The sequence below is a fragment of the Cebus imitator genome, unplaced genomic scaffold, assembly GCF_001604975.1.
Source record: "Cebus imitator isolate Cc_AM_T3 unplaced genomic scaffold, Cebus_imitator-1.0 Scaffold88, whole genome shotgun sequence".
NCBI classification, from domain to species: domain Eukaryota; kingdom Metazoa; phylum Chordata; class Mammalia; order Primates; family Cebidae; genus Cebus; species Cebus imitator.
The window spans coordinates 4144273-4171384 of NW_016107403.1; the positions used below are offsets into that span (position 1 = coordinate 4144273).

The following is a 27112-nucleotide window of genomic DNA, read 5'->3' on the forward strand; positions in this document are numbered from 1 at the left end:
TTGTGAAAAAGGAAAAAAACCCACTTAAGTTTTAATGATAGCCTTGGAAAAAATTTTATATTTCACTGAGCCTCAGGACATAGGCACATAAATTGAATATAATCCTAACATAATTAACTATTAAGAGGAGAAAATAAGGCTATACGTACAAAATACATGACACAAACCATTTTTATCATGTATATTTATCCTGTTTGGGGGAGTTAATTTGTTGTAGACTAGTGGTTAAGATAAGTTTGAATTTTATTTTTCATTAGAGGACCAAGGAAAAATAAAGGAATAAACAATGACTAAACCATAACAAAGACACAAAGCAACCCCCCTCCCCCCACAAAAAAATACCAGAGTCAGAGAAATGGTACTGGATTCCAATTATAAATTATACTGAAATAGTTCAGTAAAAATCCTGGCTAAACATCTCGACCCATGCTTCCTTTTCCTGTACAGTTTTGTCTCTAATGTATATTGTTCAATGATACTCAGAGTTCTTATCAGATATAATAATAGTTATTGCCATTGCAGTGCTGAGAGAATACTTAGTTCAAACCAGAACCTGCTTCTATATTTGCTTTCAAAGTCAAAATTTTCAGTCTCTGCCTTGCCTGGAACTGCTACCCAGTAGGTCAGTACTTAAATTGGCTTTTTCTGATTTCTCTCTCTCTCTCTCTCTCTCTTTCTCTCTCTCTCTCTCCCCTCCCCTTCCCCAAGTAAAATGTGCAGAATGTTTGTGTTTCTCCAAACCTTTAATCCCAGTGTGATGGTATTAGAAGAGCAGGCTTTTGGGAAGTATAATTAGAACATCAGAGCGGAAACATCATGATGGGATTACTGCCCTTTTAAGATGCACCTGAGAGTTAGCTAGCTCTCTTTCTGCCATGTAAAGGCATAGCAAGAAAATGTGTTTTGTAATCAAGGAGAAGGGGCGTTGCCAATAATCCAATCCTGCTAACACCTTGATCTTGGAATTCCAACCTCTAAAACTGTTAGAAGTAAATAGTGATATTTTAAGCCACAGAGTCTTCGGTAGTCTGTTATAGCAGCCTGAGCTAAGACACCAGGTTATATTGTAAGTGCTGTTAATACTTGGTAAAAGTCACTAAAACCCAATTTGTGCCTTCAAATACCTAAGAACATTTTGAGGAGACAAGAGTGCAAACAGATAATTTCAATATATTGTAAGTACAACCACTATTGAAATTTCTACAAAATAATGTGGAATTTTAGAACTAGAGCAATTATTTCAGCCTGGTGTTCAGACTAGAGTTCCTACAGAGATAACAGCTTAGACTTGAAGGAAGAGTAGGTAATGAACCAATCAATAAACCATACAAAGGGCTTTCTAGGTAAGAGGAAAAGCAAAAATAAAAGCTCCATTTGAGGAGCAGTATAGTTCCTGAGATCACAAAAGGCATCAGAGCCTGAAGTGACTGACATCTTATCTATAATCTTTGGCATATAGGATAAAGGTTATCTTTCTTTCTTCCTTTTACATTTTAAATTTTGATACTGATTATTAGAAGGTGTTTACATAACATACAAGTAACCATTTTAAAGTGAACAGTTCAGTGGCATTTAGTGCATTTGAGGTAGGGAAACTGGCAGGATTTGTTCTGGTGATAACCCTGCTTACCAAAACAATATTTGATTCAGACAGTATAAAGTGAAGAAACTGGCAGTAACCAGCAGATGGTGACAAAAGTGATCTCTAGCTGCCCTCATTTCTCATTGGCATAAGACACTCCCACCAGCACCATGACAATTTATGAATGCTATGGCAACCACCCCAAAGTTACTGCCCCTTTTGTAGAAAATTCTAAATAATCCACTCCTCATTTTGAATTGGCCAGCCCTTTAACCTGCATGTAACTGAAAGCGGGTTTACATGAGTGTACATGCAGTTGCCAAGAGCCTGCAAATTGTTCTGGGAGCACAACCTGTGAGTTAATCCTGCTCCTCAAGAAGAGGTACTAGTCAATAAGAGATAGCTGCCTAACACCACCAGCTCACCCTTGAATTTTTTCCTTGGCAAAGCCAAGAGCCCTCTTGGGCTAAGATCCAAATTTGGGGGCTCACTTGTCCTGCATCACATTCATAATGTTGTACAACTATCACCTATATCTAATTCTGAAACATTTTCATCTCCCTAAAAGAAAACTTGTACCCACTAAGCAGTTGCTCCCATTACTCCCCGCCTTAACTCCTGGTAGCAACAATCTTGTTTTTTGTCTTTATAGATATACCTAATCTGAACATTTCATAGAAATGGAGTCACATATTATGTGACCTCTTGTGACTGACCTCTTTCACTTAACATGATTTCAACATTCATTCATGTTGTGACATTTCTCAGTACTTCATTTATTTTTATGGTTGAATAAACAAAACATCATGTATTTATATCACTTATATAATTAAACATGATATAAACATATGCCACATGTAATCCTTATATAAACATATATACTAAAACATATAAGTGACTCTAAGCCAAGATAGCCAACTAGATGCAACCAAGAGGAATGTCTGCCACCAAGAGACCAGGACATTGGAAAGACTGGCACAGTCTGAGCATATTTTTGGAGGGAAACATTGAGAGTGAATGAAGTGAGGACACAAATGTTGGACTGAAAAGGGGAAAAGCTGGGAACCCTGCATGGGGCTACCAAGTACCAGGGCTTTTTTCTGCCCACCAGCGACTCCTGGGGAAGGCATGAGTTGACCATGTGAAGAGCAGCTTGCTCCCAACGCAGACTTCCAGAATCTGGATAGCAGGAACCCCATAACCCCCAGTGACACTTGAGCGTGACAAAGAGCTGCTCAGAGAAGTGGTAGGAGCAGGACTCCAGGTTGTGTGGAGCCCAGAGGGTTTTGTGTAGAGCCTAGAGAGTTTTGTGCCTGAATGTCTGCAGTGGAGCATGACCAGGGACACCCATCCCCCAAGGCTCACCATGCTTCCTCTAGTAGACTTTGGCCACAGGGAAGCTGTTGGACCTGGACACAGCAGGACAGTCATGCCTATGAGACACACCCTTGTCTGTGGAGCTCTCCTGGGGTCCCTGCTTGGCAGTGTCTGCTGGAGTATATCAGATACCCACCCAGGGTGCTTCACAAGGTCTCTCATCATAGGTCCTTCACTGACAGACTGCTTCTGATTTCACAGCTCCAGCAGAGAAGCCCCAACTTAACATGCACCAACCCACCTGCACCCTACCCCCACTGCAGCCTCCCCTGTGCCACTTTTCTAGCATGGATTTACCCAGATCCACTCCTCACCACTTTGCGGGAAAGCACATACAAATGGACCTTGCCTACCTTCCCCTATTTGCATGCATGTGCATGTACAACCTGTTGCTGCTGCCAGCATGAGTGCAACCCACCATTGCTCCCCCACGCTAAGGTGTGGACACACAGCTGTGCTGCCACTACCAGAATGAATGTCTACAGCCCTGCCCATCCCTCATGCTGACACCACTGCTAGCACAAACATGTGCATTGATGCCAGCAACTCGACCCTCTCCTGTGCTGCCATAACTATCACTGCAAACATGTGCATAGTCAGCAATTGCCCTTACCCCTAGTGCTGCCAACATCAGTGCCATGAACATGCACATGGATGCAAGCAAGCCTACCCGCCCACCCATACACCATCACTATTAATGATGTAAACACCTGCTTAGAGGTTGGCAGCCCCAGCCTACCACGAGCATAAGTATGAGCATAAGAGGTTGGCAGCCCCAGCCACTGCCACGAGCATAAGTATGAGCATGGACACTGCAACCTCATCCCCACCTGCAACCTGCTGCCAGTGCAAGCATGTGCAGAAATGCCACAGCCCCACTATCACCAGTACCCTAATCCAACCAATGCATGTGCACCTCATCATGCTGCCATGGCTGTTGGCATGCATGAGCAATCACAAATCCTGCTGCTAACCTCCTGATGAAATGTTTTGGCCCACACTACCCATTGGAATGTTATGGCCAGTGGACAAGGAACACCTCGGCCCCTCCAGTGCAGCAGGTTACTAAGCTTGAGGAGCCAGAGAACAAAGATGAGGACCCTGTATCAGTCCCCTAGAGTTAGAGCATGCAGACTAGGAGTGATGAGCTGAGCTTTGACCCTCTAAAATTTTCCTATAATAAACCCAGTTGACTGAACCCCTCGTATACCACAATCAAACTTCCAAGAGTATCAACAAAGATAAAAACAAAAATCAAAAAAACAAAATTCTGTCCAAAGCACAACTTTAAAGATTGAAGAAACATATGCCCACACAGATGAGAAAGAACCAGCACAAGAATTCTGGCAACTCAAAAAGCCACAGTATCTTCTTGTCTCCAGAAAACCCAGTAGTTCCCCAGAAATGGTTCTTAACCAGGCTAAAATGGCCAAAATTACAGAAATAGAATTCAGAATATGAGTAGGAGGAAAGATCATTGTCATCCAGAAGAAAGTTAAAACTCAATTCAAGGAACCTAAGAAATCTAAGGAATACAATACAATGATAAAGGAGATGAAAGATAAAATGGCCATTTTAAGAAAAAACCAAACTGATCTGATAGGGTTGAAAACCTCTTTATAAGAATTTCATACTATAACTGTAAGTATTAATAGCAGAATAGACAAAGCTAAAAAAAGAATCAAAGACCAGTTCTGCAAATCAAGTGAGNATTGTATAATTAACAGCAGAATCAACCAAGGTGAGGAAAGAGTGTCAGCACTCAAACAGTGGCTCCCTGAAATAATTCAGTCAGACAAAAATAAGGGAAAAAAATAAAGAATTAGCAACTTCCAAGAAATATGAGACTATGTAAAAAGACCAAAAGTACCACTCATTGGCATTCCTGAAAGACAGGGAGAGGAAGCAACAACTTGGAAAACTTATTTGAGTATATGATCTATAAAAAATTTCCCAACCTCACTAGAGAAATTAACTTCAAATTTAGGAAATGCAGGGAATTACTGTGAGGCACTATATAAGACAGCTATCTTCAATACATATAGACATCAGATTCTTCAATGTCAAAATGAAAGAAATAATTTTAAAGTCAGCAAGAGAGCAGGGAAAAGTGACCTAAAAAGAAACCCCCGTTAGACGAACAACCAACCTTTAATCAGAAACCTTACAAGCCAGAAGAGATGGCAGTCCTATATTCCGCATTATTAAAGAAAAAATTTCAAACCGGTAATTTCATATCCAGCCAAACTAAGCTTCATAAGCAAAGGAGAAATAAAATACTGTTCAGACAAGAAAATACTGAGGGAATTTACACACAAACTGGAAAATCTAGAGGAAATGGATAAATTCCTGGAAGCATACAGCCTTTTATGATTGAATCAGGAAAAAATTAATCCCTAAACAGACCAGTTGTGAGTTCTGAAATTGAATTAGAAACCTACCTATCAGAAAAAGCCCAGGACCAGATGGATTCACAGCCAAATTTTACCCAATGTATAAAGAAGAGCTGGTATGATTCCTATGAAACTATTCTAAAGAATTGAGGAGGAGGGACTCCTTTCTAACTCATTCTGTGAGGTCAGCATCATTCTGCCACTGAAACCTGACAGAGACATAACAAAAGAACTTCAGGACAATATCCTTGATGAATTTAGATGCAAATATCATGAACAAAATACTAGCAAACAAAATCCAGCAGCACATCAAAGCGAATCCACTGTGATCAAGTAGATTTTTATCCCTGGGATGCAAGGATGGTTCAATTAAATGCCAATTATCCTTAGGTGATTTTAAAATACAATTCAATCTCCAATCAAAATTGGGTGATCCTTTTAAAAAAAGAGTTGACAAACTGGTTCTGAAATTTACACAGTGAATCCAAAGGTCTAGAATAATACAATGAAAGAGAGAAAAACAATGCTGGAAGACTTGCCTTACATGATTACAAGGCTTACTAAACAGTTTATTGTCATAAGGATGGCAAATAGATTTGTGACACAAAAGGCTACCTAGAATTATACCTGCACTTATATGATCAACTTTTTTTAAATAAATGATTTATTTTGAGATAATTGTAGATTCACATGTAGCTGTAAAAAATAATATATCTTTAGTAACTTTCCCACAGTTTCCCTCTATGCTAGCATCTTGCATAGCTATGATATCATATTACAACCAGAAAATTGACAATGATACAATTCACTAAATGAATTCATATTTTAACTATTTTATATGCCCTCATTTGTGGACATTTGTATATTTATTTCCATGTAATTTTAGCACACGTGCACATTTGTGTAACTGCTATCACAGTTAATATACAGAACAGTTACATCACCACAGTAATTCCTTGTGGTATCTTTTAGAAGCCCCTCTTCTGCCTACTTCTCCCATCTTGGTCCACTGGCTAACTACTAATAATTTTTCTATCTGTAGAATTTTGTTATTTCAAGAATGTTGTATAAGATAAATAATACAGTATAATAACCTTTTGTGGTTGGATAGTTTTTCACTAGGCACAATTCGGTTGAAATCAATTCAAATAGCTGCATGTATCAATAATTTATGTAAGGTTTCCAAATACATTGGGTATTGATGGTTTCCAAATTACAAAACACAATCATATGTTTTTCATTTGATAAGATTAAAGATTAAAATATTGTGCTGGATGAAGATTATATCAGGGACCATTATGTGAGAATGTTCAAGTAACATTATTTCTAATGACTTAATTAACTGGTACAAATTATTTATTGGTGTATTCAAATTTTAATTCATATGACACTGTAATATTCAATAAAAGTCAGAATTATTGAACAAATTTAGCAGAAGCTGCAATTGTTCTCAGGCAGAAGGATATCCTTTGCATACTGGAACAATAGACAGACTGTAATAGAAATTAGTCTTGAGTAAATGCCTCTAGAACATGATCTAGTCTGAACTTTCATAGGCATAAATTTTGTATTATATAATTTTTATGAATAATGTGGTTCCTAATTTCCTCCAACACACAAATGTTTTTGGTTTTCTTATTTTTAATAAGCTTTCATTTTTTAGTTGTAGGTTCATAGTAAAATTGAATGAAAGGGGCAGAGATTTTTTTTTAATTTTACTTTAAGTTCTGAGATACATGTGCCTATACCACCTAATCCCTAAATGCATAGCTTATCTCATTATCAACTTCTCCGACCAGAGTGGTACATTTATTACAGATGACACATCATTATCACCCAGAGTCCATAGTTTGCATTATGGTTTACTCTCAGTATTGTATATTTGGTAGGTTTAGACAAATTTACAATGACATGTACCCACAAGTGTAGTATCATTCAGTTATTTCATTGCTTCCCAAATCCTTTACATTATGTCTATTCATTTCTCCCTTTACCCAGTGTCTAATAAGCACTGATAATTTTACTCTCCATTGTTTTGCCCTTTCCAGAATATTATCTAGTTGAAATCATACATTATGTATTTTTTTCAGTTAATAGTATGCATGTATGTAGTACTCAGTAATATGTATTTGAGTTTCCTCCATGTTTCTTTATGGCTTGATTGCTAATTTCCTTTTAAAGCTAAGTAATATTCTATTGTCTGGATGTACTGCAATTTATCCATTCTCCTACTAAAGGACAGCTTGGTTGCTTCCAACTTTTGGCAATTATAAATAAAACTTCTATAAGTATCCTTATGCATATTTTTGCATGGACATGAGTCCATGCATAATTTTTCAGCTCCTCCTGGTAAATATTGTGGAGTGAAATTGCTGGGTCATATGGTAAGAATACATTTACTTTTGTAAGTAATCTTCAAACTGTCTCCCAAAGTGGCTATACCAGTTTGCATTCCCACCAGCAATGAATGAGAGCTTCTGTGGTTCTACATCCTCTCATCACTTCGTTTTACCAGTGTTGTAAATTTTGGCCACTTTAAAAGGTGTGCAGTGGTATGTTACTGTTGCTATACTTCGCATTTTGCTGATGACATAAGATATGGAGTGTTCTCCCATATGCTTATTTGATATATCTCTATGGTGAGGTGTCTGTTAAGGTCTTGTGTTCATTTTAAAATCAGTTTGTCTGCTTTCCAGTTGCTAATTTTTAATAGTTATTTGCATATTTTAGATAACAGTCTTTTGTCAGATATGACTGTTGCAAATATTTTCTCCCATTATATTGATTGTCTTTTCGTGCTCTTGAAAATGTCTCTTGTAGTACAGACGTTTTTAATTTTAATGAAGTCTAGTTTATTATTTTCTTGAATCATGATGTTGATATTGTATCTAGAAACTCACTGCCTAATACAAGAACTTGTTCATTTTGCTATGTAGGAAACTGACTAACTTCCATATATTAATCTTGTATCTAGCAATTTGGCCATAATTGCATATAAGTTGAAAACATTTTTGTAGATTATTTCAGAGTTTCTACAGAGGTAATTATGTCTTCTATTTTTTCCTTTCCAACCCATATCCATTTCTTTTTGTTTTCTTTTTTTTCTATCATTACATTAGCTAAGGCCTCTAGTATGGTGTAAAAAAAATGAGTGGTGAGAAGGGACATCTTTTCCTTGTTTCTGATCTTAGTGGGAAAACTTTGGGTTTCTCACCATTAAAACAATATTTTTGATAATATGGAAGACATAATCCATGTGATTTTGAGGTGGCATTTTGAGGTAATTGAAGGCTCTGTTCCATGGAACAAAACATATATGGGTCTAATTAGTTCAAATAAGTTTTAAACTCATTGTCTATAACACTCAATCTTAGATATTTTCTATATGATTTTTTTTAAAGTTTGTATAATTTTGAATATTCATAAGTTTGTCTTTATGTAATATTTTTCTAATATCTTTCAATGAACTGTAGTTTTAAAATACTAACTTTTTTTCTCAGAAACTTAGCCAATTCAATCAACAAATATATGGAATCCATTTTAGAACTATCTAAATACGTGTAACTTGGAAAGATTAAAGTATCAGCTTAAAACAGACACAGAAGGAAATTTTATAATAATTTCAGAGTTCCAACTTAAAGCCTGAAAGAAATAAAATGGTCCCTTGACAAAGCCTTGATCCATGAATGTCTAACTATATAATAACTTTTCCCAAGGCAAATACTATCTGTATACATTGAGAAATGAAAAAAAATGTCAAATACATGTATAACTGTGAAGAATTTTGAAGACGAGACTAGGTGATATATCATGTTTGCACTAAGCACTACAGAAAAGTGAGCAATATATATTTTAATTGCTTGAAAATCCTCAACAAACATATAACTTTATGATTTTGTTACTGGTAAATAAGTATTATACACACAAGTTCTAGGGATGATTATTTTGTTTTCTATTAAAATAGGATAGATCTGTGTATTCCTCAAGTTAAAACTTGAGGAGAAAGACTATTCTACTTGTTACTTGAGAAAGTAACAAACTTATTACTGACAAAGATTATATAATAACTAAAAATATCAACCTGAATGCTAACTTGTTTAATGTACACTTTAAAAAATATTAATATATTAATTTGTTCATAAATATTTTGGCTGATTATCTAATTCTCAATTACTGATCAATAATTTTCTAATATGTACTTTTAGGAAAACAGATATCAAAATATCAGCTATAAAATAATTAAAGATATAAAGTATTATGGGAACTCTCTACACAATCTTTCAGCTACACATTTTTTTGGCAGCTTTAGTTATAGAGTAAATCTATGTGTATAAATTTGATAATAAATTTGATTGGCTAATTTCTTAAAAGAGAAGGAAGTACTCTGGTGATAATGGTCATAGCAGGACAGTTAAAGGTTTATACATAATGATAGAGTTGAAATTATTAGAAATTCATACTATTCGAGTAAGAGCATATCAAGGGATCTGCTTTTCTATAATAATGAAATTTATGGTTGAAATAATGGCTACCATATCTACAAGAAAATGACTTTTTAAAAATATATTTTATTGCGTTTTAGGTTTTGGGGTACATGTGAAGAACATGCAAGATTGTTGCTTAGGTACACACATGACAATGTGGTTTGCTGCCTTCCTCCCCATCACCTATATCTGGCATTTCTCCCCATGTTATCCCTCCTGAACACCCACCCCCCGCTGTCCCACCCCTAGTCCCCCCAGCACAGACCCCAGTGTGTGATGCTCCCCTACGTGTGTCCATGTGTTCTCATTTTTCAACACCCACCTATGAGTGAGAACATGCAGTGTTTGATTTTCTGCTCTGGTTTCAGTTTGCTGAGAATGATGGTTTCCAGGTTCACCCATGTCCCTACAAAGGAAACGAACTCATTGTTTTTTATGGCTGCATAGTATTCCATGGTGTATATGTGCCACATTTTCCCTGTCCAGTCTATTATCGATGAGCATTTGGGTTGGTTCCAAGTTTTTGCTATTGTAAACAGTGCTGCAATGAACATTCGTGTGCATGGGTCCTTACAGTACAATGATTTATAATCCTTTGGATATATACCCAGTAATGGGATTGCTGGGTCAAATGGAATTTCTATGTCTAGGTCTTTGAGAAATTACCACACTGTCTTCCACAATGGTTGAACTAATTTACACTCCCACCAGCAGTGTAAAAGTGTTCCTATTTCTCCACATCCTCTCCAGCATCTGTTGTCTCCGGATTTTTTAATGATCGCCATTCTAACCGGATGATATCTCACTGTAGTTTTGATTTGCATTTCTCTAATGACCAGTGATGATGAGCATTTTTTCTATGTTTGTTGGCCCCATATATGCCTTCTTTTGTAAAGCATCTGTTCATATCTTTCGTCCACTTTTGAATGGGCTTGTTGGTTTTTTTCTTGTAAATCTGTTTTAGTTCTTTGTAGATTCTGGATATCAGCCCTTGTCAGATGGGTAGATTGCAAAAATTTTTTCCCATTCTGTTGGTTGCCAAGTCACTCAAATGATTGTTTCTTTTGTTGTGCAGAAGGTCTGGAGTTCAATTAGATACCATTTGTCTATTTTGGCTTTTGTTGCCATTGCTTTTTGTTTTTTAGCCATGAAGTCCTTCCCTGTGCTTATGTCCTGAATGGTTTTGCCTAGATTTTCTTCTAGGGCTTTTATGGTGTTAAGTCTTATGTTTAAGGCTTTAATTCATCTGGAGTTAATTTTAGTGTAAGGGGACAGATAGGGGTCCAGTTTCTGCTTTCTGCACATTGCTAGCCAGTTTTCCCAACACCAAGATTGCCTTTTGTTTCTTGTTTTCTAATCTCTGTTGAGAATTATATAGTTGGAATTCTTACTTTTTTTTTTGTATTCCACACAATGGGAAACAAAAAAAGGCTTCTACCATCTTTCTCCACTGAGGGACTCACACTTAAAAGGATAAATTAATAGAAGTTTGAGAACCCTGGAATAGAGGGGTCAAATATTATATGAACTTCGGTGGTAAACTTCTTATCTATACTCTTGTTTTCTTCTAACTTTTTAAGCAACTCTATGAGGTATCTTTTATGTATCATAAAATTTAGCCACTGTAATTTTATAACGTGATGACTTTTACTGAAAGAATTGTGCAACTGTTATCACAGCCAAAGCTATGAAATTCTGGTGACACCCAAAATTCCTTCTTGAACCTTTATAGGTAGACTCTGTATCCACCACGAGACCCAAGTGACCACTAATGTTCTTTGTGTGTTTGTATTGTTGCCTTTGCTACTAATACCATGTAAATGGAATTACATAAAATGTAGCATTTTACGTCTGGCCATTTTCACTTAGCATAAGAAATTTGAGGTCCATCTGTATGGCAGCATGATCAACAGTTTGTTCCTTTTCATTGCTGAATAGTGTTACATTATATGGATATCCTACATTTTGTTTATTCTTTCACTTGATGAACATTTGAGTTGTTTCCAGACTTTGGCTAACAAAAATACATAAAACTGTTATAAATGTTTGAATACAAATATTTCTATGAACATCTGCTTTCATTTATTTGGATAGAAATGATGGATTAGAATAAATGTTTCTTGTGGCAGGTGAATGTTTAATTTATAATAAATAGTCATTTTTTTAAAATTACTTGCACTATTTTACACTCTAACTGGCAATGTATAAGGGTTCTAATTTTTCTACACCTTTGCATAACTTGGTATTGCTACATTTTCCCAGCACTTTAGGAGGCCGAGGTGGGTAGATCACCTGAGGTCAGGAGTTTGAGACAAGCCTGACCAACATGGTGAAACCCTGTCTCTATTAAAAATACAAAAATTAGCTGGGCTTGGTGGTGGGCACATGTGACCCCAACTCAGGAGGGATCAGACAGGAGAATGGCTTGAACAGGAGGCTGAGACAGGAGAATGGCTTGAACCTGGGAGGTGGAGGTTGCAGTGAACCAAGATGGTGCCATTGCACTCCAGCCTAGGTGACAAGAGTGAACTCCATCTCAACAACAACAACAACAACAAAAACCTTTCTAGCAGGTATGGAGTGGTCTTAAATTTTGATATTAATTGCAAATTAATTGATCACATTTTGATGTGTTTATTAATCTTTCATATATATTGTTTAGTAAAATGTCTATTCAAAACTTTTGTCCATTTAAAAAATTAGGTCGTTTCTTTATTTAGTTTTGAGTTTGTTTCATATTCAGATGTAAATTCTTTATGAGATACACTATTTACAAATTTCTCCTAAGAAGTAGTTTATATTTTTGTTCACTTAATAGTGTTTTCAAGGAGTAGAACATTTAAAATTTGACAAAATCCCATTTATCATTATTTTAATGGATTATGTATTTGGTAGCATATTTAAGAACTTTTAGCCTAACCCAGGACCATGAAAATTTCCTAATTTTTCTCCAAGCAATTTTAGAATTTTCATTCTTACATTGAGATATTTGATTTATTTTTAGTTACTTTTTATGCATGGTATGTGGGAAGGACTAAGTTAAGCAAAAGAAAATAGAAAACTAGGTTTGAGTAAAATTTAAAGCCTTTGCTAACCAAGATATACTGTTAATAAAGGAATACATAAGCCACAACTGAGAAAAATATTTGAAAAATATCTCTCTGACGAAGAACCACTATTTACAATATACAGATTACTCCTATAACTCAGTATTAAAATGACAAATAATCCAGTAAAAATGCACAAAATATTTGAACATGCACTTCACTTGAGAAGATGTACAAGTGATGGGCAAGATGTGAAAAGTATCCAACTTCATTTAGTCATCAAGTAAATGTAAGTTAAAAACATAATGATACATATGCAAAACAGAATGACTAAAATGAATTAATATTAACACCAACAAATGTTGGCAAGGATATGAAACAATAAATCTCTTACTCTCATGCCTTGCTGATGAATGTAGTGCCAAATGATAATATATTGCAAAATGTTCTGGGAATTCTTTCAAATTTTGTATAAAAATTAAAAAGGCACAGGCACTAACTTTGTAACCCAGAAATTTTACCTAGGTGTTTACCCCCCAAAATTATAATATATGTTCTCAAAAAATATTGTATAACAATATTCAAAGCAGCTTTATTTTCAAATCCAAAATAGAATATGCAGAAGTCCATCCATAGGTGAATTGCATTGATATACTATTAAATATAATCTAACTCAGCAATAAAGAAGAACAAACCACTAATACACAGAATACCATGCCTAAATCTCAAACCTATTACAGTTAGAAGTTTTGCCCTAAAGAGAATAATTATATGGAATTATACAATAAATAGGCAATATAAACAATGCCAGACAAAATCAAGATATTAACTTTTTCAGGGGCATTAGGATTTGGATTGACTGAAGAAGGTATGAAGAAACCCTCTGAAAAGATGTGAATGCTCTGTGTGTTGATGGAGTTGGGATTATACAGGTTTTTGTATGTATTTATCAAAACTCAGTGAATGTACTCTTAAGATCTATGTGTTTCACCATATGTAAATTTCACATGCAAAACAACAAAATCTTAAGCAAATTTTGAATTCTAGTTTATAAAATGCATGAGGAATTGTTTAGGAAAAAGTATACTGATGTCTGACACTTCTTTTGAAATATATCAGAAAAATCACTTCAAATGCATTAAAATATTAGATTAAGAGATGCATTGAAGGATGGTCAAATGAATATACGTGTGAAAAAGCAAAAATAGTAAAATTTTAAGGGTTTAATCTAGGAGGTGAGTATGTAAATATCCACTCTAAATTTCAATTTTCTTAATATCTATAAATTTTTATGATAAAATATTGGGAAAAAATAAAGAGTTTTCATTTTAATAAGGTGTTTATTTGTTACATGGGTGTATCTCTTTACCAACATTACTGAATTGTAGTTTTAAGATGCTTGCATTTTACTTTTATGTAAATTTTGTTTAAATGAAAAACAAGCCTTTAATTATTTGCCTTAATTTCTATTTTAACAAAGCATTTTAAATAAGAAAACTACGCACTAAAGACCTAGCTTAAGGAATTATTATAGTAAGATTTCTCTATGTTTATATTTTCTATTTTTATTTTAAGTAGAAATAATGATAGTATCTTGATGCCAAAATGTGTAGAATATTGCACGTTTACTAGATCCTTTCTTAAAAACTTAACATTTATTCCATGATATTGAAATATTTAACAAAATAAACATTTTTTTTAGATTATAGGGCACAACGAGAAGTAAAATGAATAAAGGCTTGGATTCTTGATATCAAGTAACTGACATTCTATTGCTTAGCTTAGAATGTAATGGTAAAGCTGATAGTCTTTTTTTTTTTTTTCTTTTGTGATGGAGTCTCAGGTTCAAGTGATTCTTTTGCCTCAGCCTCTTGAGTAGCTGGGATTACAGGTGCATACCACCATGCCCGGCTAATTTTTATATTTTTGTAGAGACGAGGTTTCACCATGTTGGTCAGGCTGGTCTTGAGCTCCTGACCTCATGATCTGCCTGCCTTCGCCTCCCAAAGTGCTGGGATTACAGGCATGAGCCACCACACCCAGCCAGCTGATAGTCTTTGACATGTAGTTCTTAGCAAGAATAGTTGCAGAAGATTAATTTCAAGGTAAGAATCCATGGGATCATGAAATACACTAACTTCACTCATTTTGTTTATGATGATCTAGAAGGAATACATTTATCTAGCAAAGAAAGAAATTTTTAAATGTTCATATCATCTTGCTTAGAATTAATCCCTATGAAAAACGCAAAACAAAGTTTATTTCACTAGAGAGATCTGTAGGACTCAGAGTCATTCATAGATAACAGGTCTGTTTATAATAGTTGTTTTGAGGACTTCTCACAGTGATTTTTTTTAATACTGCCCTTCTTCAGTGGAGTGCTATCAACCTGGCTTTCCAGTTGTGTGCCCTTATCTCTAAGGGCATATGACACTGTCCTAGTATAAACACAACATTTTGTCTGTATACTCAACTTCACTCAAAGCTGAATAACTGAACATACTCTATTTATTTTTAGAAAACGGAGATACATTATAGAATAGAAACTAAACTTCCCAGGAAATTTTAAAATAAAATTAGTGACTTCAAAGACACTTGCTTGTGCTGGGCTGCTTCACACTCTTCTCTGGCTCTCCCTGAAGATACACACACTCTCTTGTGCTTTGAGGGACATGTTGATAGAGAAAGAGAAAATCCACAACTGCAATACAAGATCAAGAATGAAATTATATGGAACTCTACTGGTATAGATTTCATCTTAGCAGGTACAGCTTGGTGAAAAAAGATACTTTTCTTCCCAGTCTCAGACTGTTCCTCTGTAGGGGTACTTTGATGTTAGACTTAATCATGGTGGTTAAAACCATCCGGAGAAGTGTTTAACATCTGGTTTCGAATAACAGGCATAGAAATCTGTTATAGATTGTGAAATGTCATTGTTGCTCTGTTAAAGAATACATATAACTCACCAAGAGAATCCGAACTAATTTCAAGATGCACTGATACAATAATTGCTTCTGAAGGGAAGGGCTATGCAAGAAATATTTAAATAGGTTGGAAAGATTTTACTCTCTTAGTTTCAAAGTATAATTCATGAGATCATGAATTAAAGTGTAAAACTTAACTTGGTGGCAGTTTTTAAGAACTATGTTATTTCACCTGTTCTACCCTTTTGTGAAATGTGTCCAGTTGAGGCAAGGGTGAACTATCAAGAAAGGATAATTAAATGTGTTTTTATCCAAACTGTTTGTGTTTATATTCAGAAAGTGAAATCTAAAGAAGTCAAAATATAGTTTTTATCTTTGGGATATAACTCTCAGAGGAGATATACTGGTAGTAAAAGCAGTTTTCTAATATTTAAGGACTGGGTGATAAAAGTGGAGCTAAAAAAGAATTGAAGAACAAGCTAATCATATGACCAGAAGAGAGCAAGCCCATAATGAGGTATCATGGAAAACACATCAGTGATCCCAGAATTTAGGAAGAGGAGTAAGAGACGATCATACATTCCAAGAGCTAGAGAGGTGTTGAGGAGAACAATGACTGAAAAAGAACCATTGGTTTCTGTAAACATAACCTACCACTGACTTGGGCAAGAAGAGGCTGTTAATTCATAAATCAGCTGTTAATTCATCTTATATTCAGAACTTTGCTCTGCAGGTTTTGGAATTATGTAGAGCTATTATTCCTAAACCATCAGATTGTAAGAGCACTATTATTGTCCAAGAGCTTACTCTAAGCTCCATGAATAGAAAAAAAAGACATATGAGAACAGATATATTCTGTTCTTTGTGTAATATTTTATTTCACCATAATTGAATTTAAGCATGTAACACGTAACAACAAATAATTTTGGCAAAGACAGTTCTTAGATTTTTTCTTTTTTAAGCAACAGCTAAAACATCCCAGATACCATTAGAACCATAATATTTCACCTGTTCCACCAGTTTTTGAAATGTGTCCAGTTGAGGCAAGGGTGAGAATTTCTGAAATGTGTCCAGTTGAGGCAAAGGTGAACTATCAAGAAGGGATAATTAAAAATACATTCCTATTCAACCAGTTTATTTTTTCAGAAAGTGAAATCTAAATAAGTCAAAATGTAATTTTTAACCTTTGGGATATAACTCTCAGAGGAAAAATAGGGTGGCAAGATAAGAAAATAATTAAATGCATTTTTGTCTAAACAGTTTTTTTTGTTTTGTTTGTTTGTTTGTTTGTTTGTTTGCTTTTGAGACAGAGCCTCTGCACAGGCACCAGGCTGGAGTGCAGTGGTGTGATCTTGGCTCACTGCAACCTCGGCCTCCCCAGTTCAAGCAATTCTCCTGCCTCAGCCTCCCAGCTAGCTGGGACTACAGGCACGCACCACCACGCCCAGCTAATTTTTTTTGTATTTTTAGTAGAGACGGGGTTTCACCATGTTGGCCAGGATGGTCTTAATCTCTTGACCTTGTGATCTGCCCTCCTCGGCCTCCTAAAGTGCTGGGATTACAGGCTAGAGCCACCATGCCCGGCCATCAGTTTGTATTTATATCCAGAAAGTAAAATCTAGAAATCTAAAAAAGTTAAAATGAAGATTTTTTTATCATTTGGATATATATTTCTATCCCAAACTCTATCTATACCAACAACTATAAAAATAAATCATATATCAAAACATTATAATCATTCTAAAAAAAGATAATCCTGGAGAAAATGGATTTCTCTACAAGCCTTCTAATACAACACAAGCCTTGTTATGCCTGTATTCAGTTACAACAATAGAATATAGTGAGGTCTAGAAATTTGTCTATTAAAATTGCTCTTGACTTCTTTGGAAACTAAAATAATTTGTCATTTTCTTAAGGCCTTGTGATGAATGTAGGTCCTGACAATGACACCACTATGTGTTATGATAGCTGAGGACCAACTGCTTTCTTATTCTATGCTTTTGTTCATGATTTTAAGGAAACACACCCATCTTCCTTCCTTTCCCCCCGCCTACTTCCTCCCTCCCTTCTTTCCTTCATTCCTTTTTTTTCTTTCTTCCTTCTTCCATTCTTCCTTCCTTATTGATCTCCTTTCTTTTTCTATTTAATCCTTCCTTTCTTTAGTAAAGCTACTACATATTTAATAAATATTTAGGAAGTACTAGTTTCATTGTCAAAGGCACATAAAGAAATGAATAATAGCAATGAAAACATTACAAAATTCACTAATAAAACTTCCCCAATGTTCTCAACCTGTAGTCTGATTTAGCTAGGCTTTCTGTGGGTTTGGTTGCAATGGACCAAAGGTAGGGTGACATTTGATTTCTTGTATATTCCCTTTATACCCATTTGAAGTTTAAATCCAACCATTTGAAAATATAATATGTCATCATTTTTATATAATTCAAACTGCTTTTGTTAAGCCAGACTTGCCACTTTGGATTAATATTTAATTCCTACATTTTTGCTATTCCCTATTATTCAAATATTATATACATTTCTAGTTTCTCCTTACCTCTTCCATGTTTCTGCTCTTTTTCTTAAGGCATAGCCTTCGGAAAAAAATGGCATCCCAGTTTGAACACCTTAACTTTGTGTTTACTATCTACTGCCAAGTAATTGAAAATAAGAAATAGAAATTCTGCTTAAAAACAAACCAAACAAAAACCATGATTCCACTGGAGTAGTTATAGTCTTTCCCTGAAAGCCTTCAAGCCAAATCAGAATGACCCCTACTTCAGGATACTAAAAACATAGAAGAGTCAGAATTAATATCTGCATAGGACAGGGATTTGAATTTGATGCTCTTTCAGAAATTTTTCTCACCTTAGGTTGTCTGATTTTATTTCTACACCTTTATCTCCTTTAACTCTCTTACATGAACTCTGTTATCCTTCTCAGAGTCAGAAACTTGTTATTTCTTGAATATGTCTTATGCCTTTCTGCATCCATGCATTTCCTGAAAGTTAGCACTTCTACCAGAAAAACCTTTTGATGTTACTCTTCAATTGTCCATGCCCCTGCTATCATTGAAGGAATGTGAACAAAAACTAGCTGGCTGTTACCCATAGGAAAAACTAAACACTTAGACTGCAAAATCAGCTTATCAACCTTAATAAGCTGGATGGGATGCCCTTATAAACTGGTGATATTTAGAAATTTGTCAAAATTGCTCTTTGTTGGAAACAAAAAACAAAAACAATAATCAAGATCAGCTTATTAATCTTAATAAACTAGGAGGGGTACCCTTAATAAACTGGTGTCCCATCCAGTTTATTAAAGTTAATAAGCTGATCTTGCAGTCTAGGGCATTGTCCGCCATGCATGTCTTATTTAACTCTGTTTGCTGTGAAAAAGACAGCAATGAATTAATTCCTATGTTAAATGAAGAAAATGACTGCTTTCAAGCTCCATTTCTTCCATGAATCCTTCAATAATGTTCCTGCTTTCCAAAAAATTGTCAGTAAATGCCAACCTTAGCTCTTTCATAGCAAGTTCATTGCATGAATAATGGGTGGGGGAGAAAAAGAAGCATGTGGGGTGATGCAAGACATGTGATTCTTCATGACTGCTTCTCATCCAATGGGCTACTGACCCCAGTTACTCACTCAGCAGTAGTGTACTTAATTCAGTATTAATATTATTTTTCTTGAATATAAAGAACTAATTCAGATTCTCTGAATGGTGAATTGAACACATGTATTAGTGTATTCTCCTTTTATACTTTATTATAGTTAGCTTAATCACACGTAAAATTTCTTTCATAAATCCTTCTAATGAACCTTATTATGACTTACACTGACCATCTATAACATGCTTAAAAGTTTTGATTTGTCTTATACTACTGGTTTCTTAAATAATCAATTAAATTTTAGGAAAGAATTTTCCATATAAGATCCTTTTTCATACAAAATTACTCTTTCTTCATATCCTTCCTTGCAGAAAACTATATTTTCTATTCATAACTTTCTTTACATCTCTTCTATTCACTGGTTCTCTCATATTTTGAACCTCCCTTTTAATAACTTATGAATGAGACATAAGTTTTTTTATTCCAATAAGAAATACACCTTCCTTGGCACATTTTATATATACCTTAGAAGCAAGAATTCCTGAACTGCCCACCAGATATCGGTATTCTATAGCTGTGAACCATTTTATAATGTTAAGATTTTTATCATACAAAAAGCTCACTGTTTACATGTATTCCATTCACATGTATTTAATTTTTTTCAGTTTGACCTAGACAGCCTACGAAAAGCAAGATACTATGCAAATCCAGTCACCATTTAAAGCCATTTTAACCATTTTAAAGCCCGTGAACATTAGTGATTTATATAGGTAAAAATCTTAAAGTTAAATTTTAGAAGACACAACATTCTCTTCAAACTAGTAAGTTTAGTCTTGTTCAACTTATGAGTGCTAATTTATTTAAAAGCCATTCAATAACCTGCTAGACATAACACACATCACAATACCTGCATATACACCTAAATAAACAAATCAAATAAAACTCCCTATATATGACAACTGAATTCAAGTTATTTACAAAATTGAGATTCATCTACCTGGCCAAATCATGTTTGTCCCAGTAGGTATCGAAAACAGAATGAGACAGAGAAGGGGATCCTATAACATCAAATAAGGAGGGAGGGAGTGAACTGTGCTTCTCAAGGGGATATTTTGGAGTTCCTGAGCCACTGCAGAACTCACCCAGCAGTGCTGCCACTGAACAAAAATACTCAAGTGGCCACTTTTCTTCTACTATGGAAAGCTGTTTATCATATCAACAGTCAGAGACCCCAGTAAACTTAATTGAGCAAGGGAGCTCTCTGGGCTAATGAAGATGGCTAACTCTAGAACTGATGGGGTGCTTTTTTTGTCTCTCACTAGGGACAGTTAAGATATTCTCATTGTCAGTAGCCCTCTGGCTTATAGCAGTAGGCCTACTGATTCTGGCCCATGGGGCTGGCAAGTTAAGGCCTCTTATGGGTACCTCACTTATCCCACAATACTTTCTCAAAATGGGTAATCCTAAGGGGCCATGGGGCTTAAACTATCGGCTAATATTTGTAGTTTTTGGCTATTTGTTTGTCTTATCTGCCCTTTTTCCCTGTCCCTATTGCTGCACACTTTAAATATCATGCTTAGATTTGACTTATAGGAGATTGAGGTACCACTGCTGCTTTTTGTAGCTTCCTTCTGATGTTAGATGCAGATTAAGTATTAAAATGTTTACCAAGAGAGTTTGCCCTTCTGGGTTAGTCTGAGTCTGTATTAGCATATTTCCTGAATGCCTCTACTGAATGACTTTTCCCTGAGCTATATCCCTAACCTTGTCATAATTGACTGGCTTAACCACACACTTTTTCCTCTTCTTTTTTTCTCACAGCACAGAAGCAGATGACAATATTTGTAAGTTATGACAAGTTAAATAAAAGAACATAGTTAGATTAACAAACTCCTCCATACATTTTTCTGTATTCTCTGAAAACTAGCCAAAATTTTCTTGTATGAAGCCAGATTAGACATAAAAATGACACATGTACTTTAAGTGTTCCCCCATTTCCATCAGCTCTTTCCTACATTTGACAGGGTTGACTTTAGGGGCTGATATGGGGCCTCATTCCTGGTGGTACTGGTTAGGCTTACTTTCTTGGGCAGTGGGTTCTATTTTGGGCTGGGGCTAGTTGGATAAGGGAGAGGAGATGCCTGATGACCTTGAAGTAAGATCCTTCATTAGAAAACTGGTTGGACTCCCCTACCCAGAATTGGATGACTGAAGAGACTCTGGGGAGGGCATAGGCCTTCTAAGGGGAGTAACTAGGAGGGTATCCCTTAGGTGCAGCTTCCAGTGCCTGAAAACAACATAAACCAGTAAAAGACCATAAAATCCTGTACATAAAGGATTTCTTTCCATTTTCTTTCTTTTTTACAGAATAAGTCCAATTGTGAAATATGATTATAACTTATAGAACCATGTTAAACTAAATCTGTTGGTTTTCTAATTGAGATTAAACACAATGTTGCAATATAAAGAAACTTTATTTTTCTTTAAGCCAAATTTGAATTTGCTCCAATAGCCTAAAAGATACCCCAGCACGATTCCTCTGATTGTTCATCATTGTCCCCATGACTAACAAGGATTTTTACAGGACACGGAAGTTTTTCTAAGTTTAGCAAGAGGGAACATAAGTAGGCCCTTGCTATTTTCCTTTTCACTTTCTCACTTCCTGCAGAGAAAGTGTAAGTATAGATATCAAGGTGTTATGAAAGTGGATTATAAGCATTTGCCAGTGAAAGAAATATAACAAAAGAAGTATTTTTATTAAGCAAGTCTTTTTATTAAGCAATTAAAAAAAAATAAGTGAAATGATAATAAGAAAAGAAAATGCTGTTATAGAAAGGATAACGTTAGGGCAGAGAAAAAAGAAAGGCAAACCAAGATTCCTCCAGGGTGGGCCTCCAACCCACAATCCTAAAAGAAAAGCCAATGCTGGAAACCCCGGAGCATCCAAGGGCTGGCCAACAATACCAAAGGCCAAACACCTGGAGTACCCAAGCATCAGCCAAGTCGGGTCCCCATACCAAATGCCAGAAACCCTGGAGAATCTGGGTACTAACCAAATGCCAAAATCCCTGGAGCATCAGGGAGGTATCTCACAGTGAACCCCAAAGGCCTGGTTGGAGCCACAGAGCAACATGACTCTGGCCTCCATGAGTCCACACAATGGGGGACCTCTCACAATCAATTGTCCTACTTTAAACAATTTCCCAGGGAGTCAAAAAAAAAAAAAAAAGACTTCACACAAAACATTCACTTTAGAACAGAAAAATAACATGGCTGACAAAGCAATAAAATGGAATCAATGGAGAAAGGACCTGGGAAAGGGGTAACAAGAACATGTTTTGGGGCACTCAAATGACAATGGACTTTTAACTACTACTTAGCTAATGGCTTTTATTCCCTAGCTTAACCAATATTGGTTGGTGGGTTGCTGGGGGCAGGAGGGTGGTCCATAGAGGTGGGTGACAGTCAGAGAGGACACTCGCCCATCTATAGGAGCCCAAATGGCATTGACTGATCTTCCATGTGGAACCCAGGTGAAAGTCTCTCCAGGTTTCCTCAGCTTGGGTGGGCTCGGCTGCCACACCATGGGTAATGCAGAGACAGATGACTTGCTGGCCTCCTAGTAGGAGTATCTGGTCTCACATGCACTATGGCCACTTGCCAATTCCCTCAGCTCCACAGCCCATTGTGAAGGATGCACATATATGTTCATTGCGGCACTGTTTACAATAGCAAAGACTTGGAACCAACCCAAATGCTCATCGATGATAGACTGGACAGAGAAAATGTGGCACATACACACCATAGAATATTATGCAGCCATAAAAAACGATGAGTTCATGTCCTTTGTAGGGACATGGATGAACCTGGAAACCATCATTCTCAGCAAACTGACACAGGAACAGAGAATCAAGTACTACATGTTCTCACTCATAGGCAGGTGTTGAACAATGAGAACACATGCACACAGGGAGGGGAGCATCACACACTGAGGTCCGTGGTGAGGGACTAAGGGAGGGACAGTGGCAGGTAGGGAGTTAGGGAGGGATAACATGGGGAGAAATACCAGATACAGGTGGTGTGGGTGGAGGCAACAAACCACATTGCCATGTATGTACCTATGCAACGATCCTGCATGTTCTTTACATGTACCCAAGAACATATATATATATATATATATATATATATATATATATAAAAGAGACTTTGGCTAGTGGTACAGCTCTGTAGTGTTAACAGCTCTTGATTGATACAGACTCAGGGTTATAACTGCAGCTTTTGATTGATACCTTGCTGTCTCTTGCGAATCTCTGCCTCTCACTGTCTCATCTTCCCACTGTCAAGCTTCTTGCTGTCTCACTATCCTGCTGCCCCTCTGTCTCTCTCCAATTGCCATCTCTCCACTGATCACTGACTACCACCATCACCAATATCTCACAACCTATGGCTAGTGACTACCATAAAGGGCAGAGCAAGACAAGACATTTCTAACAGACATTCAACAAGAGAATTGAACTTAGCAGGAGGTTGCTTTTTGACCTTGAAGTTAGTGTCTCACGAGTTAAATATATAATTTGGATATTTAATTGCCTCAGGCTAAGATAATGAGGTGTATGTTATGGTCACAGAAAGCGTATTCCTTGTCTGGGAATAGCAAAGCTTAAGTGCTTGGACCAGGAATGTCTCTTTATGTTAAGCAGCACCTATTTGGATACAATCCCTGTTTACCTCGTTTCTTTTTGTTTTCTAAGTCTAGTGGTTAATACATTCTTTCTTTAAACATGTTAATCTCTTCAGTCAAATTAGAGTCATGTCCTACTTAGGGAAGGTCTTCACCCTTATAGTAACTTATCTTTCCTTCCTGTATTCCACCATTTTTCAGCCTTGAAGAAGAAACTCCTTTTCTCTTATTAACATGCTTTCATAAAACATTTTTTATCACAGCTCACAAGTACGAGTAACTGGAATCCATATTCCATGTATATGATTGGTACCTCCTCATATAAACTCCTATAGACGTGAAGCTCTATGCTAGCAGGTTAGCACACGGAAATATGTAACACCACAATTCTTATTCGAAAATATAAATTATACTTTAAATTTGCCAAAATATTCAAAAGTATAAAATTTATGACATGGCAATTACTTTTCATCGTTTTTAGTAAAAAAAATTATTTAGTTTCTGGATGTTTTAAATATATTTTATTTATAAACTGCATAAAATAATAATTGCTTTATACAAGTGTTTTAGAAATTCAGTGAGATAATATGCAAAATACATACATTATAAGAATATTTATAAATGGCTATATTTAATATCACTAAATATTTACCTTTTTTGAATATTTATCTTATTTTTGTAACAAGTATGTAAAATTGTAAAGAAAATTTCCATTGGTATGTGTCAGCACACATTTATAGGTTAGGAATAAATACATTTTAAATGACAGGAATGGACAAGAAGTGCCTTTTTAAAATGGCAAACATTGATAGGAATAATAAATATTGTAAAATTGTAAATACAAATAGCATTTTTCCATTATGCCTCATTTCTCAATTTTTCATCAGTTATTTTCCTGGCAAGTTATCTCAGCAAAACCTATTTTCAACATTATATTTGACAAATAATAGAAGTTTTGTATTGATAAGATTACTGGTTAGGGAAGCTGGCTCCAGGAGCTCTTCTGTTGTAAATTGGGGCATGTTGTTTTATTCATCATGTGCTAAAGAAGAGATCAGACAGAATTATCCTGAAGAAACTTCCTGAACTCAAACATATAGAAATATACATATGACTGGGCTCAAATGTGAACACTCCTGTCCTTGACAGTCACTCTGCCTACCTCTTTGAAACTTAATGAAGATTTTCTAGAACCACTAGGAGAATCCCCAAGTTTCTGGGAAGAATATAAGCTTATAAGTATATCCAGGAATCTAAGAGTTCCAAGGCCCCAGAAAATCAGATATCCTGGGTTTGAGTTTGGCATCTACTGTTATACATCAGATCTTGGACAAATCACATAATAACCTTTACCTTCAAAGTTCTCTTATAAAAGGTAAAAATAGCTTTTACCCTGCCTCTCTTACATGCTTGCTAAGATGTATGTTTATATTCGCATGTGCATGTATGTATGTATACATAAAAAATGCCAAGCAATAATACAATGAAAAGTGTGCATATATTTTATTCAAGTCTAGAGTATTTCCTCATTTTCACTGTCAGTTCTAAGTCAGGTGTGAGGCTAAGAACTTTACTTCCATTGCTTCTGCTTATCTCTATGAGTTACAGTTACAATTCTCCTTTTCCAGATGAAGAAATTGAGAATTAAAAGTGTTAATTAATTACCTAAAATAAGACTGCTGGTAAATGGCACAGCAGAGATTTAAAAATAGGAGTCTAGCCTAACCTCAAAGCCTGTCTAAAATAATTCTGAAATAATCACAGTAGTTTAGGGTTAAGGCTCATAAGAAGTAATGATAAAAATATACTCTTCGTTACTTAGAATTCTGTGAATTCTTTTTATTCTGAATGTTTTCTGACATCTCTGACTGCCTATTTCATCTGTGAATTTCTAAGCTTCTGTTACCTCATATGCTAAATTATTTAATGAGATTTGAGTGCTACCCAGGTTCCCTGCAAATGTAAACATCTATTTTTGTTTTCTATTGGTTGGTTTATGTCTTTAAATTATTCCCCTATAGTAGCGAGTATTTTCTGAATTTGGGGTATTCTTTTCATGCTTTTTACCTGTCTTTCTTTCTCTACTTCCAATCTAACATCTCATCTCTATCCTCTACAGTAAAATATGTAAGTCTGTGTGCTCCACTACCCTAAAACAATGTTCTCTTGCCTTGCCTTTTAAAACAGCTAATTCTTGTTCTATAGACATTTCTTCGGTTAATGCCCCGACTTCTGAATTATATTACACAAACTTTTCGTTCTGCCTTTCTTTCCTTCCATTGCACTTGAAACTGCTCTTTCACAGTCAACAATGGCCTCTAAAATGTTTTCTTCTTTTTTAATTTACATACTTTTTCCGTGGGAATTAGCACTGTGTGCCACCCTTTCTTTACTCTTTGATTTCCTAAAGCTCCTAACATTCTTACTATTTTCAATAATCTTTATTGAGTTATTAGCTTCTACTTGCTCATTCAAAGAAATAAAGGAGAATTGCAAGCAGGGAGAAACCCATGGCTGGATCTTGTCCCTTGTGGGAATAAACAAAGACAACTTACATGAGAATGACCATAGGCTATTGTTTTAGTCCATTTTCTGTTGCTATCACTGGATACCTAAAACTGGATAATTTACAAAGAAAATAAATTTATTTTTACAGTTCTGGGGCTGGGAAATCTAAGGTCAAAAGACTGCATCTGGAGAGGGACTTCTTGCTAGTTGGGACTCTGTGCAGAGTCCTGAGGTGGTGCAGGGCATCGCATGGCAAAAGGGCTCATTACAGACAGCCAATCTGGCTTATATAAAAATACCCACTCTCATGATAACTACCCTGTTCCTTTGAAAGCCTCTTCATTCATTAATCTATTAGCCCATGAATAGATTAATACACACCTGAGGGCAGAGCCAATATGACCAATAATCTCCCAAAGGTAACACAGGGCTGCATTGAGCACCAAATTTCCAACACACAAACTTTTGGGAGTCACATTCAAACCATAGCACGCACTTATTTAGGT

The 27112-nt window shown here is 35.7% G+C and overlaps 1 long non-coding RNA gene across 1 annotated transcript in view; it reads left to right on the forward strand.

Annotated features, from left to right (window-relative positions):
• Positions 1 to 521: 521 nt before the first annotated feature.
• The window catches only part of LOC119472184, a 61477-nt gene continuing 34886 nt past the window's right edge, over positions 522 to 27112 (forward strand). Inside the window, exon 1 of the long non-coding RNA XR_005201298.1 lies at positions 522 to 622. This is a non-coding gene — a long non-coding RNA (uncharacterized LOC119472184). The remainder of the gene's footprint in view (positions 623 to 27112) is intronic.